Source organism: Pelophylax lessonae, assembly GCF_965119305.1.
Source record: "Pelophylax lessonae genome assembly, chromosome: 6".
NCBI classification, from domain to species: domain Eukaryota; kingdom Metazoa; phylum Chordata; class Amphibia; order Anura; family Ranidae; genus Pelophylax; species Pelophylax lessonae.
Window position 1 is genome coordinate 93,827,146 of NC_138773.1, and position 12,236 is coordinate 93,839,381.

The 12,236-nt window shown below is 44.1% G+C and overlaps 1 protein-coding gene across 1 annotated transcript in view; it reads left to right on the forward strand.

The window, feature by feature from the left end:
• BAIAP3 (BAI1 associated protein 3) overlaps positions 1–12,236 on the forward strand; it is a 599,530-nt gene that overhangs the window by 429,150 nt on the left and 158,144 nt on the right. The gene's annotated exons all lie outside the window — the stretch shown is intronic.

Here is a 12,236-nt window from a genome sequence, read left to right on the forward strand (position 1 = left end):
TTGCTTACAAGGGGTCAGATGTATTGATTGTACAATGTCATACCACCGTTTGATACTGACTAGTATTCAATAACCAAAAATCCTATAATCTCACAGATGATTGTCTTGTATTTAACATAGGGAAGAAGTCACTAAAAATGTATTTATTTATTTATTTTAGGTAAAAAAATATAAATTATTTAACTTTGGATAAATCGGGATATAAATAAAAACCTCTGTTCAGAAAAGTTGTTTGGCTGTCCTGGAGATTTCCCTTGAGTTCCTGTCTTGAACACACAACTTTAGGTTTAAAAAAACTATGTATTCTGAGGATCTACCTATCCAATTAAGGCTTCTTTCACACGGTCCGCCTCCGCAGGCGGATCCGTGTTGCTCAGCGGGGATCGATCCGCGATCCCCGCTGAGCCGGTCGGATGACAGCTCCGTCTCCGCTTGCAGAGCGGAGAGGGAGGTGTCTCAGCACCCGCTGCCCTCTATGGGGGATCGGAGGAGAGCGGACCGCTTGTCCGCTCTCATCAGATCCGCTCCGCTCCGATTACTGAATAGGGTTTCCATCCGTCCAGATTTCAGCACAGGATCAGATGCGGATGGCAGCGGGTGTCAGCGGAGGTGACCTCCGCTGACACCCGCTGCCCCATAGAGCTGCATGGAGGATCCGATCAGATCCGCCTAAAAAACTGACAGGCGGATCTGATCGGACCGCCCGTGTGAAAGAGCCCTAATGGTTATCCAGTCAGGCAGGCTCTTGCACTACATAGTTGTTGGCAGATCTAAAAGAGATCATATAAACAGAGTATAACCTGTGTGGTGAGCATTAGACAAATGTCACCAGAGTAGCTGCCAAATCTGAAAGATTTCCTCTCACCTCCAGTTCTGGTAACATACAAAAAATCTTGGATTTTCCATCATTTGTGTGTTTTTGTAACAGTGGTCATAAGAACAAATGGGTTTAATCTCCCCTTGGGATCACAGCAATGAAAACTAATTGTTTACCATTATCGCCATCCCGAAGGAGCAATAACTTGTATCATAATATTTCTGAATTGACTTATACAGATGAAATACCTAAAAAATTGCTAAAAGTGTTTGGTAAATATAACATGCATTTGCAATAAATTAAGCTACTCCATGCAATGATGCATTTAATGGACTAAAACTAAATTTTTGATTGTTAAATGAAACAGCTGTGCCATGCTTTGTACGTGGATTCTAATGTGTTGAATTTTGACAACAAGGTTTGTACAGCTGAATTCCTTCTGCCATCACAGGGAATTTCACTCTTGTGTATGGGTTCTCCTTTTATGTATACATTCCAGAGGACCCCCCCCAAACATCCTTACTATAGGAATATACTATATTTATTTATTTATTTCAGGTACTTATATAGCGCTGTCAATTTACGCAGCTCTTTACATATACATTGCACATTCACATCAGTCGCTGCCCTCAAGGAGCTTACAATCTAAGGTCTCTAACTCCCATTCATACATACATAGTAGGGCCAATTTTATACTGGATCCAATTAACCTACCAACATGTCTATATTTTTCTTTAAAGCAAAGCAACAGGTTTTCTTTATTCCCTGCATCCCCAGAAGCACAAACTCCTCTTTCCTGTACTCCCCTGAACTCCATTCAGCAGAGAGCCGAAGGAACTACTCAGTTCTTCTAGATATGGAGTAGCATCTTACTAGGTCAATTAACACTGTAATCCATGCTCCTGTGTTAGCTACCATATTACTTTCCTTCATTATCAGATGATCTGTATAGAGTGGCAGGGTGGGGTTAAAATAAGGCTCGGGGGGGGGGGGGGCTACTTTTTAGTGAACTTTCTGAGTGCTTAAACCACAGGATTTGAATAAGTATATAGACCATACAAATAATTATTTGTGTATAAAGTGACTGGAGTGTGAAAAACTGCAAACGTGCTTCCAACGTGCAATTAATGTGTGCAATATGCAATATATTCCAAAGTGCATGAGATAAATATGGTGTGTTCAAAATAGTATCCAGGTATATTAGTTATACATTCAATTAAATTTTAAGTGCAAAAAACTTTATTATTTGTATGGTCTATATACTTATTCAAATCGTGTATTAAAGGTATAAGCGCCTCACTACAACACACTACCTGATTTAAGCACATACTTAGTAAATTGACAGCAACATTACCAAATTTAAACATAGAACTAAAGGGTAGTTGTTGTATTTCAAAACACATCCAATCCTTTAAACCAGTGGTCCTCAACTCCGGTACTCGGAGCACACTAACAGGCAGTGTTGCCAACCCCCCGGAGGGAAATTTACTGGCAGAACGTCCAAAATTTACGGACAGCACCAATTTTTTACGGACACTGAAAAAAGTACCTAAAATAACAATTTTCAGTGCTAAACCGTGCAAATATCAATATTTTAACTATAAACATATAGCTAGTGCTATTAGCAATGTGTTAAAGTTAAACAAAAGTCAAAAAACATATTTCTCAAATTTACATGAAGGTTGGGTTACCATAACCCAGCCAGCACAGAGTTCCCCCTTACATCAGAGTCTGCAGACTCTGGTCAGACACGGTACAGGAGGTGGGCAGACACTGCGGACATGGTACAGGAGGTGGTAGGAGACTGCGGACATGGTACAGGAGGTGGTCAGACACTGCTGAAATGGTACAGGAGATGGGCAGACACTGCGGACATGGTACAGGAGGTGGGCAGACACTGCGGACATGGTACAGGAGGTGGTCAGACACTGCGGACATGGTACAGGAGGTGGGCAGACACTGCGGACATGGTACAGGAGGTGGGCAGACACTGCTGAAATGGTACAGGAGGTGGGCAGACACTGCGGACATGGTACAGGAGGTGGGCAGACACTGCGGACATGGTACAAGAGGTGGTCAGACACTGCTGAAATGGTACAGGAGGTGGGCAGACACTGCGGACATGGTACAGGAGGTGGGCAGACACTGCGGACATGGTACAGGAGGTGGGCAGACACTGCGGACATGGTACAGGAGGTGGGCAGACACTGTGCGGACATGATACAGGAGGTGGGCAGACACTGTGCGGACATGGTACAGGAGGTGGGCAGACACTGTGCGGACATGGTGAAGGGGGTGGGCAGACACTGCGGACATGGTACAGAAGGTGGGCAGACACTGTGCGGACATGGTACAGGAGGTGGGCAGACACTGCGGACATGGTACAGGAGGTGGGCAGACACTGCGGACATGGTACAGAAGGTGGGCAGACACTGCGGACATGGTGAAGGGGGTGGGCAGACACTGCGGACATGAAGGACATACCCATCCATTCCATCTACCTACCTATGTGATATCAGGGGAGCTACTTACCTACCCGGTAGGTAGCTCCCCTGATATTACACGGGTAGGTAAGTAGCTCCCCTCATATCATTGCAAGGCAGTACAAGTTACACATGAAACATCTTCTCCAACTTCTCGTGATGCCAGGGCCAGTGTGTGCCCCCCCCTCACCCTTCCATCCAGATGAGAGGAGCCGGTTCAGTCTGAGTCTGACTTACCTGCGGCGGATCGGACGGTCGGTCAGTGGCCAGCATGGTCATGGTGCCCAGCAGCACGGATAGGTAGGTGACGTTGACCCCCCTCCATAGCTCACGCCCCCGTAGTCTCGTACTCCTCCTCCAGTCCCGACTCCCGGGCCGGCTTCATCACGCAGGGCCAGGGACACAGGCGGGAAAACTTAAATGAGGAGAGGCGGAGGCAGAGGCGGGCCGTGGGTGGCACTCGTCGTCCGATGTAAATAACTCTCGGGGGCGGAGGCGGTGTCGGGGGTGGAGGCAGAGGCGGGCCGTGGGTGGCAGAGTGACTCGTCCGATGTAATTAACTCCGGGTCGGGGGCGGAGGCGGCGTCGGGGGTGGAGGCAGAGGCGGGCCGTGGCACTCGTCCGACGGGGATCTCCGGAACTGCGCACCGCACATGCGCAGTTCTGACAGTGCCGCCGCCGCCGTAGATTTACGGGCACTTTTCTCCTGCTACGGGCATTTACGGGCAGGAGAAAAGTGCCCTGTTTTAACGGGCTGTCCGTAAATCTACGGACGGTTGGCAACACTGCTAACAGGCCAGGTTTGCAAGATAACTAAATTACATCACAGGTGATCTCATTTGCTGCTCAGTGATTGCAGTATTCTAGTCTGCATCTCCCCAAGGTAATACTTAAAATCTGGCCTGTTAGTGGGCCCCGAGGACCGGAGTTGAGGACCACTGCTTTAAACCACAGGATCACTGTAAGGAAAATGTAGTGGTTAGGAGGGGAAATGCTTAGTTGACTTTGTAACAGCTGTAGAATATTTACATATACGGTATTTTGGTGTTAGTGGTGGGTTGTAGATTTTGCCAGTGAATTACCTAGTCTTTCAAGAAACCCAGGGTGATTCAAATAACCGATGTCCACCAAACATTTCATCCAGTTTGGGTTGGAGCCACCATTAAAAGTTTAACCATCTTGAGTGTCTTGAGGAAGACCTGCTCTCCTGCTGCTAAGCCCTGCCTTCATCCTTCAAGTATTAAAATATTAGAGCCTCTGCTGTCCACTAAGGCTCTGGTACTTGACTGATGAATGACATAGGGAGGGGCTTAGCAACATGAGTGATGGGGGTTTAATGTGTATTATTGTAAAGCTCACTAATGTCCATCCAACCTTTCATCCATTTTGGGGTGGACTTGCCATCAAAAATGTAACCACCTTATGAGTCTTGAGGACAACCTGATTTTTTGTTGCTAAGTCCTGCCTCCAGCCTTCAAGTATTAAAATATCAGATCCTCTACTGTCCACTAAGGTTCTGGTATTTGACTGATGAATGGCATAGTGAGGGGTTTAGCAACATGAGTGATGGGTTTTAATGTGGATTAATGTAAATCTTGCTTAAAGGAAACATCTCCTGAATGGAATGTCGGTGTGTGTCCATCGCTGACTCCATATTCTGCAAGTACTCGTTTGCTGGCTGTCATGTTGACATTCTTGTCAAAATACATTAGGCTATTGGACAGAACAAGACTTCAGACTACTCTAACTTACTTCTTATATATTTTTGTGGCCAAGGTCTAAGAAATAAACATAAAGCTAGAGGGTATGCAACACAGGCAAGCATCTAGCTTTTTCAGAAGGTCAGCTATGAAAGCCCTCATAATTGTCATGGGAAAGATTTACTTTAATGATCAGATGGCATCTAAAAAATGATGTTGTTCTTTGTCTTCTGTAAGCAGTTTTAGTGTGAAAAAATCGCTACCATAAACTGATGTTTATATTCTTGTCTTAAGCCTGAATAAAGACGAAGAGATGTTTAAGTATTAAATGTTTGATTTGTATTTAGTGACACTGATTAATCCCTGAAAAATGTTCCTTATTTATACAACTGCACATATACCACGCTAATGCTTCTATTTAGAAAACACACCAAATTATGTGTTTTACTAAATGTCCCCACTTCCTTTTTATGTTTAAGATTTCACAGAAGATGTCAGCACGGTGTTCAGTGTAGCTCTAGCAATTAGTGGAAAAGCAATTAATGGAAATATTACAGTTTCAGCCCAACTTAGCCATTTTGCAGCCTGTTCATTTTTAGACCTGTATTTGACTTGTCTTTTCACATCCTTCAGGTCAGACTGAAAATCACATTCTTAGTGGAAAAAAAAGATCAAATGGTTTTCCATAACATTGAAAATGTTTTTTTTTTTTCTCTTTTTGAAGAAGCTGCTAAAACGAAATGTTAAATGTGTCACAATACAGCTTTTAATTAGCTTATCAATTGTTCTGTGGGTTTTCTGAAGGTACCCATAGAGATTAGGTACATGTTATCTGAATCTGTTAAAGTAAATTTGATATTGTAAGAATAAAAATGTTAACAAAGTGTGCCCATGCCTTGAAAGGCCAATTTGGAGTTGAGTGGTTTATTTAAGGTATTTCTTTTAGTTTTGGATAGAGTAGAACTAATTTTTGTATGTGTGGTGCCACCTGTGTCCCATAAAGGTTTTCCTTCCTAGGAGGTCTTTCGCTGTCACAACAACGCAGCTGTCAGTTTTTGGCTGCAGTGAGCCTCTGCGAGGGGGCCAGTTTCAAAATTCGATCACTTGATTAACTTCTTGAAGGGACTGGTTGGGAAATTAAAAAAAAAGCAGTGTATGGCCAGCTTTAGATGTTAAGAATTTTTTTTTTTTTTTGTACAAAAGTTTTTATTTATTTAAGAAAAGGCATAACATACAGCAATGCAAGGTATGTGCGTACAAAAAAAAATGGAACATACGAAACAGGTAGCAACAAAACAAGATACCAACATAGGGCATAAGCCAAACTGAAAACATTGTAAACTAGATAAAGTTTATCAGCAAAAAGTTGTTAGACGGGGACCAAAAGTCCCCCTAGTGGCGTATAGTGCAATAAAAACAACAGGAGAAGAGATCCTAAAGTGTTCCATTGAGCAGGTGTAGGCATGGTCTTAAAGTACCGAGCTAGAAGAGAAAGTGGCACAAAGAGACAAAGGAAAAAGAGAGGAAGGAAAGAATGAGAAAAGGAGACAAAGAAAGAAAGAGACGACAATAGAAGAAGATGGGGAAAAAGGAAGGGAGAACGGGTCATGCGGGGCGAGCGACCAGGGGGAATTAAAGGGAAAGAAGAGTGGTCCGAAATCTGGAAGGGGCAACATTCGAGATCCAGGGGTCCCACACCTTAAGAAATTTGTCATGAGTATCAGAGACTATTGTGGTCAATTTTTCATTAATTAGAATATCATTCATACGGGTTTTTGACCACCTTGAAACTAAGCAACGGGGTCTTCCAGGATCGGGCAATCGTCAATTTCGTAGCTGTAAACAAATGCTGGGCCAACTGACGTTGTTTACGGGTCAGGTCAGGTATAGGTTTACAGAGAAGCGCCTCATACGGGTCTCTCTTTAAAGTGACCTGAAGAATATTACGGAGCAAAGCATAAATCCAGAGTCTGCGTACCTTGGGGCATGTCCACCAAATGTGCGCCATGGTCCCCTCCTGAGTGCAACCACGAAAACACAAGGGAGAATATGCAGGTATAAATTTAGCCAGCCTAGCTGGGGTATAATACCATCTGTAAAACACCTTATATGCATTTTCCAGATTTAAGACATTTCGAGAACATTCTGAGAGAGCTGCCGTCATATGCGGCCAGTCTTCCTTGTCCAGCCTGCCACCCAATTCCCGTTCCCAATTAGAATGATAGACCGTAAAAGGGGGTGCATCGCAAGAAACAATAGAGGCATATAGGAGGGATATGAGTCCCGGTGAGTGGGGTCGTGCCCTGCAGAGGCTTTCAAATGGCGTGAGCGTATAGGGTAAAGGTTTATGTTTAATAAGTTGCTGAAGAAAATTATGGAGTTGCATATACCGATAATGTTCCCGCAAGGGTATATCATGTGAGGAGCGGAGGGGCTCCAAAAGGGAGTATCCGTGTAGGGGTGAATAACGAATGGCGAAGAGAATGAAGAAGGAAAGGATGTAGGTCAGGCGGACAAAATTTAGGGGGGAGCCAGGGGATGGAAGAGAGGGGGACCGGACAGGCGTCCATCAGGTCAATTGTAGCCCATAATGGCATTTGAAACGCTTCGTGCAAATGAGAGAGAGGGGCTATGGATGCCGCAGTGTAGTACGCACATAGATTCGGAACTGAAACTAAAAAAACAAAAATGCAACTAGGGGCAGGATGCCAGTCCCCAACCCCCCACAACCAGGAGGGTGTCACGGAGGGTGCATCTGGCCCAGTGGTATATTACAGGGACCCCTGGAAAGTAAGCCAACGGTGGGGTACACCTGGAAGACAAAAAAGGGTGAAAAAGAACCCAAAAATGAAGTCCGTCAGAGATCACTTGACAAGGACATCCTGGAAGCGTTGAGCCTGGAGAGAACGGAGAGCCTGGGAACCATGGTGGGATCCTTGGAATTGCGGCTTGGAGGGGGAGGATGAAGAAGATGGTTTTGCTCTGAAAGCCGAAGATGAGGGTGTGGGAACCGTCTGAGAGGAGGGAAGATCCAAGTTCAAATCCTGCAAGTGGTGACGTAGGTCAGCCAGGGAATTTGCATGAAATTCCCTGAAATGACAGCCCTGAACAGTGAACGAGATCTTAAAGGTGAAACCCCAGCGATATTTAATTTTATGAGCCTGCAGGATTTGTAGATATGGTTTCAGAGATCTCCTTCTGGCTATAGTGAATGAGAAAAGATCAGCAAACAGTTGAAGTGAATAGTTCTTGAAGGAGAGGTCAGGGTGCTCCCTGAGGCGTTCCTTAGTGCGATAGAAATGAAATTTGATAATTATGTCCCAAGGGGGGCCATCTGTGAGTTTAGGAGCCAGGGACCTATGAATCCTGTCAAATTCTAAGCGTTCCAGGGGAATGTCAGGGGCCAGTCCTTGAAAAAAGGCTGTAGCTTGCCCTGAAGATCAGTGACAGTCTCTGGGAATCCCCGAATGCGGAGATTATCCCTGCGGGCCCTATTCTCAGCATCCTCCAGCTTGTCACGGAGGGCATTAAGCTCCCCATTAAGCCTGTCCACCTCATCTTCATGACCCTCTAATACTGTAGTGACCAAGTCCATCCTGTGTTCCAACTGATTAGTGCGGCCTCCAAGTTCTTTGAGGCCTTGCATAAGGTCAGAGGAAAGCTTGCGGGAAGCTGTGGCAATCTCATCCCTGGCCGGAGCAGCTTTCATCTGGGACCGCTGTTTTTGCTTGAATTTGGGCGCTCGGCGCATACCCCCGTGTGCCCGGCGATGTCCGCAAGTCAAGGAGATAGGAAGGTCGTCGCTGGAGCGAAGCAGGGCTTTATCTGCCGGATGGTAAGTGTCCGGTGGCGCGGAGCGCGGAGGTCAGGCATCCATCTTCCGCGATCGCCTGCATGCGCCCCAGATGTTAAGAATATTTTTAATGATGCTATAGAAGCACAGGAAACGACAGAGTAACACAATGCACCAAAGACACACTTCTGGACAAAAACCTATAGGTGGAGATTTTCTGAAACTGGACTCTGGTGCAGCTGTGAATGGTAGCCTATCAGCCTCAAACTTCAGCGTGTTCAATTAAGTTTTGACAATAAAACCTGGAAGCTGACTGGTTTCTGTGCATAGCTGCACCAGTTTTTGAACTCTCCAGTTTTAGTAAATCCCATATTCTCCAGTAATGTAAATATAATGGTTCTTCAAAGTTGGCTGGATGGGTATGATGCAACTACATTACAACTGTCATTCCTCATAGCCATGACCTCACTGGACAATCTTTAATAGCTCTGCATGTTTTAATTCAAGTTACCAATCATTAAATGTGATGGCTGCATTTTTCTTTTTTAGGCTTTCTTTCCTTTTATTTTCAATTAGTGATCTAGCCTGTAAATCCCCTGCCTGTTTTAAGACAACTGCATTGTCAGTTTGGGGAGAGAGTAACATAAAATGCACTAGCAGATTAAGATGGCCTAACAAATTAAAGCCAAGCTCCAATTAATACTTTTCAAGTAGTTACAGCAACCAGGGTTTTTTTTAGCTTAAATGGCTGGATCACCAGCCATAAAAAAAGGAAACTAATGCACATCCACCTTTAGTGCCGGTTCACACTTGTGCGATGCGGGAATGCTGCGAATATGCAGCGTGTTCCCGCATCGTATCCGCACATCTGGCAGTTCACACTGCCATATGCGATACGCAGGGGGTGTCAATTAAAAGTTAACGACACCCCCAGTTGCGATCGCATATCGCAGTGCGATCTGCAAGTTCGCACAGAATCGGATCGCTCAAGTGTGAACCACTGTGCGATCCGAATCTGATGCGGCTCAAAAAAAGCCTCATGTGCGAGTTTGCTGCGGATGCGCTGCGAATTCAGCCATACAAAGTGTATGGCTGAACTCGCATCCGCACATGAGATCGCATGTAATTTAGGAGCAGTGCGCTCCAAATTACATGCGATCTCGCGAACCGCACAAGTGTGAACCGGCACTTAGGATTGATACACTGGGTTAAACTACACTATGAACATTAATTAGACAAACAAAACTACATACAAATCTGTAATATCATTTGTGGATGTATTAACCCTTTAAAATTGCCCATGTGCATTTATTAAAAAATAACAATTGTTTGTTCAGCAGTAATCAAGACTAAATTGGACAAAATACTACCTACTGCATGCATATCTGGTGCACAGATAACCTGACTGTTTCTGTTGGATTATATTTAAATTAGATTTGAAAGTCATAATGGCCTAGCAATGATTTCCTGAATAACTCTGGGATTTAGGGACAAACAGAACCTAATCAATGAACAAATAGGATGCAGAGTCAAAGCAGACGTTCTTGTCACCAGTGACAAGACTTTAGAATTTATCAGAAAGAGGTCACATCTCTGGAACTTAGCAAGTGTCAGCATCCCAAGCTCACCAGAAATATGGGTAATGTGCAACTGTAAGTGCAAAAGCAAGTCGTCTTAAAGAAAAACTACAAGCAAAACACAATGTTTGTATGAAAAGATTAAGGTCTTATACATATGGAGATTATTAAATACACCCTTTCACTATACTGTGCCTTGGCACCTCCTGAAACGAATCAATGCCTTTCCTTTTCCAGAGTATTAGTGCTGGACATTCTGGGTGGCTGTAAAACCTAGTTGTCAACAATTGGCAAATTATGACTTTTGGTTAAAAAGTGATTGCTGTGGCTTGTCCCACCATATCGCATAAAGCTATGCAGAGTTTCTGCAGCCTACTTACAGTTGCTCTGCATTGTAGGCAGGGATTGAGTGGAGGTGAAGCTTAGTGGTTACAGTTCCAAAGGTCAAAAATAGCTTCTATTAAAAAGAGTTTGTAAGTTTAAAGAGGACATAAAGTCTTCTTTTTTTAATTGTACCAACAGGTAAGCCTATAATAAGGCTTACCTATAGGTACTGTAAATTTTTCCTAAACTTGCACAGTTTAGAAAATATTCTGAGTGCATGCAGCTGATGACGACTTACTGTGTCGGGCCTTCAGAGCCCAGACCGTAAACGGCAGCTCGCGGCTAACTTAATCGGGCCTCCAGCCACTCACTGGAAAAAACACCGGGGAAGATGTCAGCCTTCTCAAGTGTGCAGGTGCCACTGGACGGCTTCGTTCTAAGGTAAGTGTTGCACTACTCCCAAGGGAGCTGCTGGTTACGGGTCCCCCTGGGTTACCATTAGCAACAGTAGAACAATCTGGCATTTTCCAAGTGTTTTTACCTCAAACAAGAATCAGTCCAGTTTCTTTGGTTTTTATGTTTTATTAGGAACTTGGATAGAAGAAGGGATGAGTGGGATACTCCAACTGAACAAAACTATGCACAATAGGCAGCAGATTTACAACCTCTTTAAAGCCCCTTTAACACATGCGAACCGTTCATTTAATCAATTCAGGCACGTCTTTTCAAAGGAAAAACAGATTAAGTTTTCATCCATTTTTCATCAACCACTAATCAGTTTCTCACCAGTTTTTTTTGCATCCACTACCAATTCAAAAATAAATGGAAAAAACTGACCGTTTGTCAGTTTACATCTGTTTTTCGTCCGATCTGTTATAAAAATAAAAAATAAAATAATATAAAATAAAATTGTAATAATTTATTTGTGGTTGTAATCCTTCAATATTACCTGGTTGATCCTGACAGTTTCTCACTTTCTGGTAGTAAACTGACTGTGCTAAGCATGGAAGCTTATCCATGCCAGCATGCTCAGTTTGTGTCCCGTGTCATCCTATTCTTGGATACGGGCAGTCTGTATCTTCCATGGTCAGTGTATAGTCATGCCCCTGCCCATCCCTCCTCTTTTGATTGACAGCAGGATTCCCAAGCCAGCCAATCCTCAGCCTCGCTATGAAGCTGTAGTGTCTACCTGACATGTGGTCATATCGACACGCCCACCCACAGGTCCATGATGCATTGATAAAAATAAAACAAAATATGTATGCAAGATTTTTTTTTAATTGCAAAGATTGATTATTTAACTGTTTCCCTACTGGCCACAGTATATATACGTCACGGTAGGGATGGTATTTTACCGGGACCATGATCCCAGTGTCATTTTTTAGTCCCAGCAATTCTCATCTAATGTATAAGTACTCAGAGTGGCTAAACAGCCACTGGAATACTTTTACAGGTGGCAGAAGGGGTTCCCACCCCCCTCCCGCCACTTTTACCGGGCTCTACCAAGCGATCAGTAAGCCACAATGCGGCCGGCGCCATCCA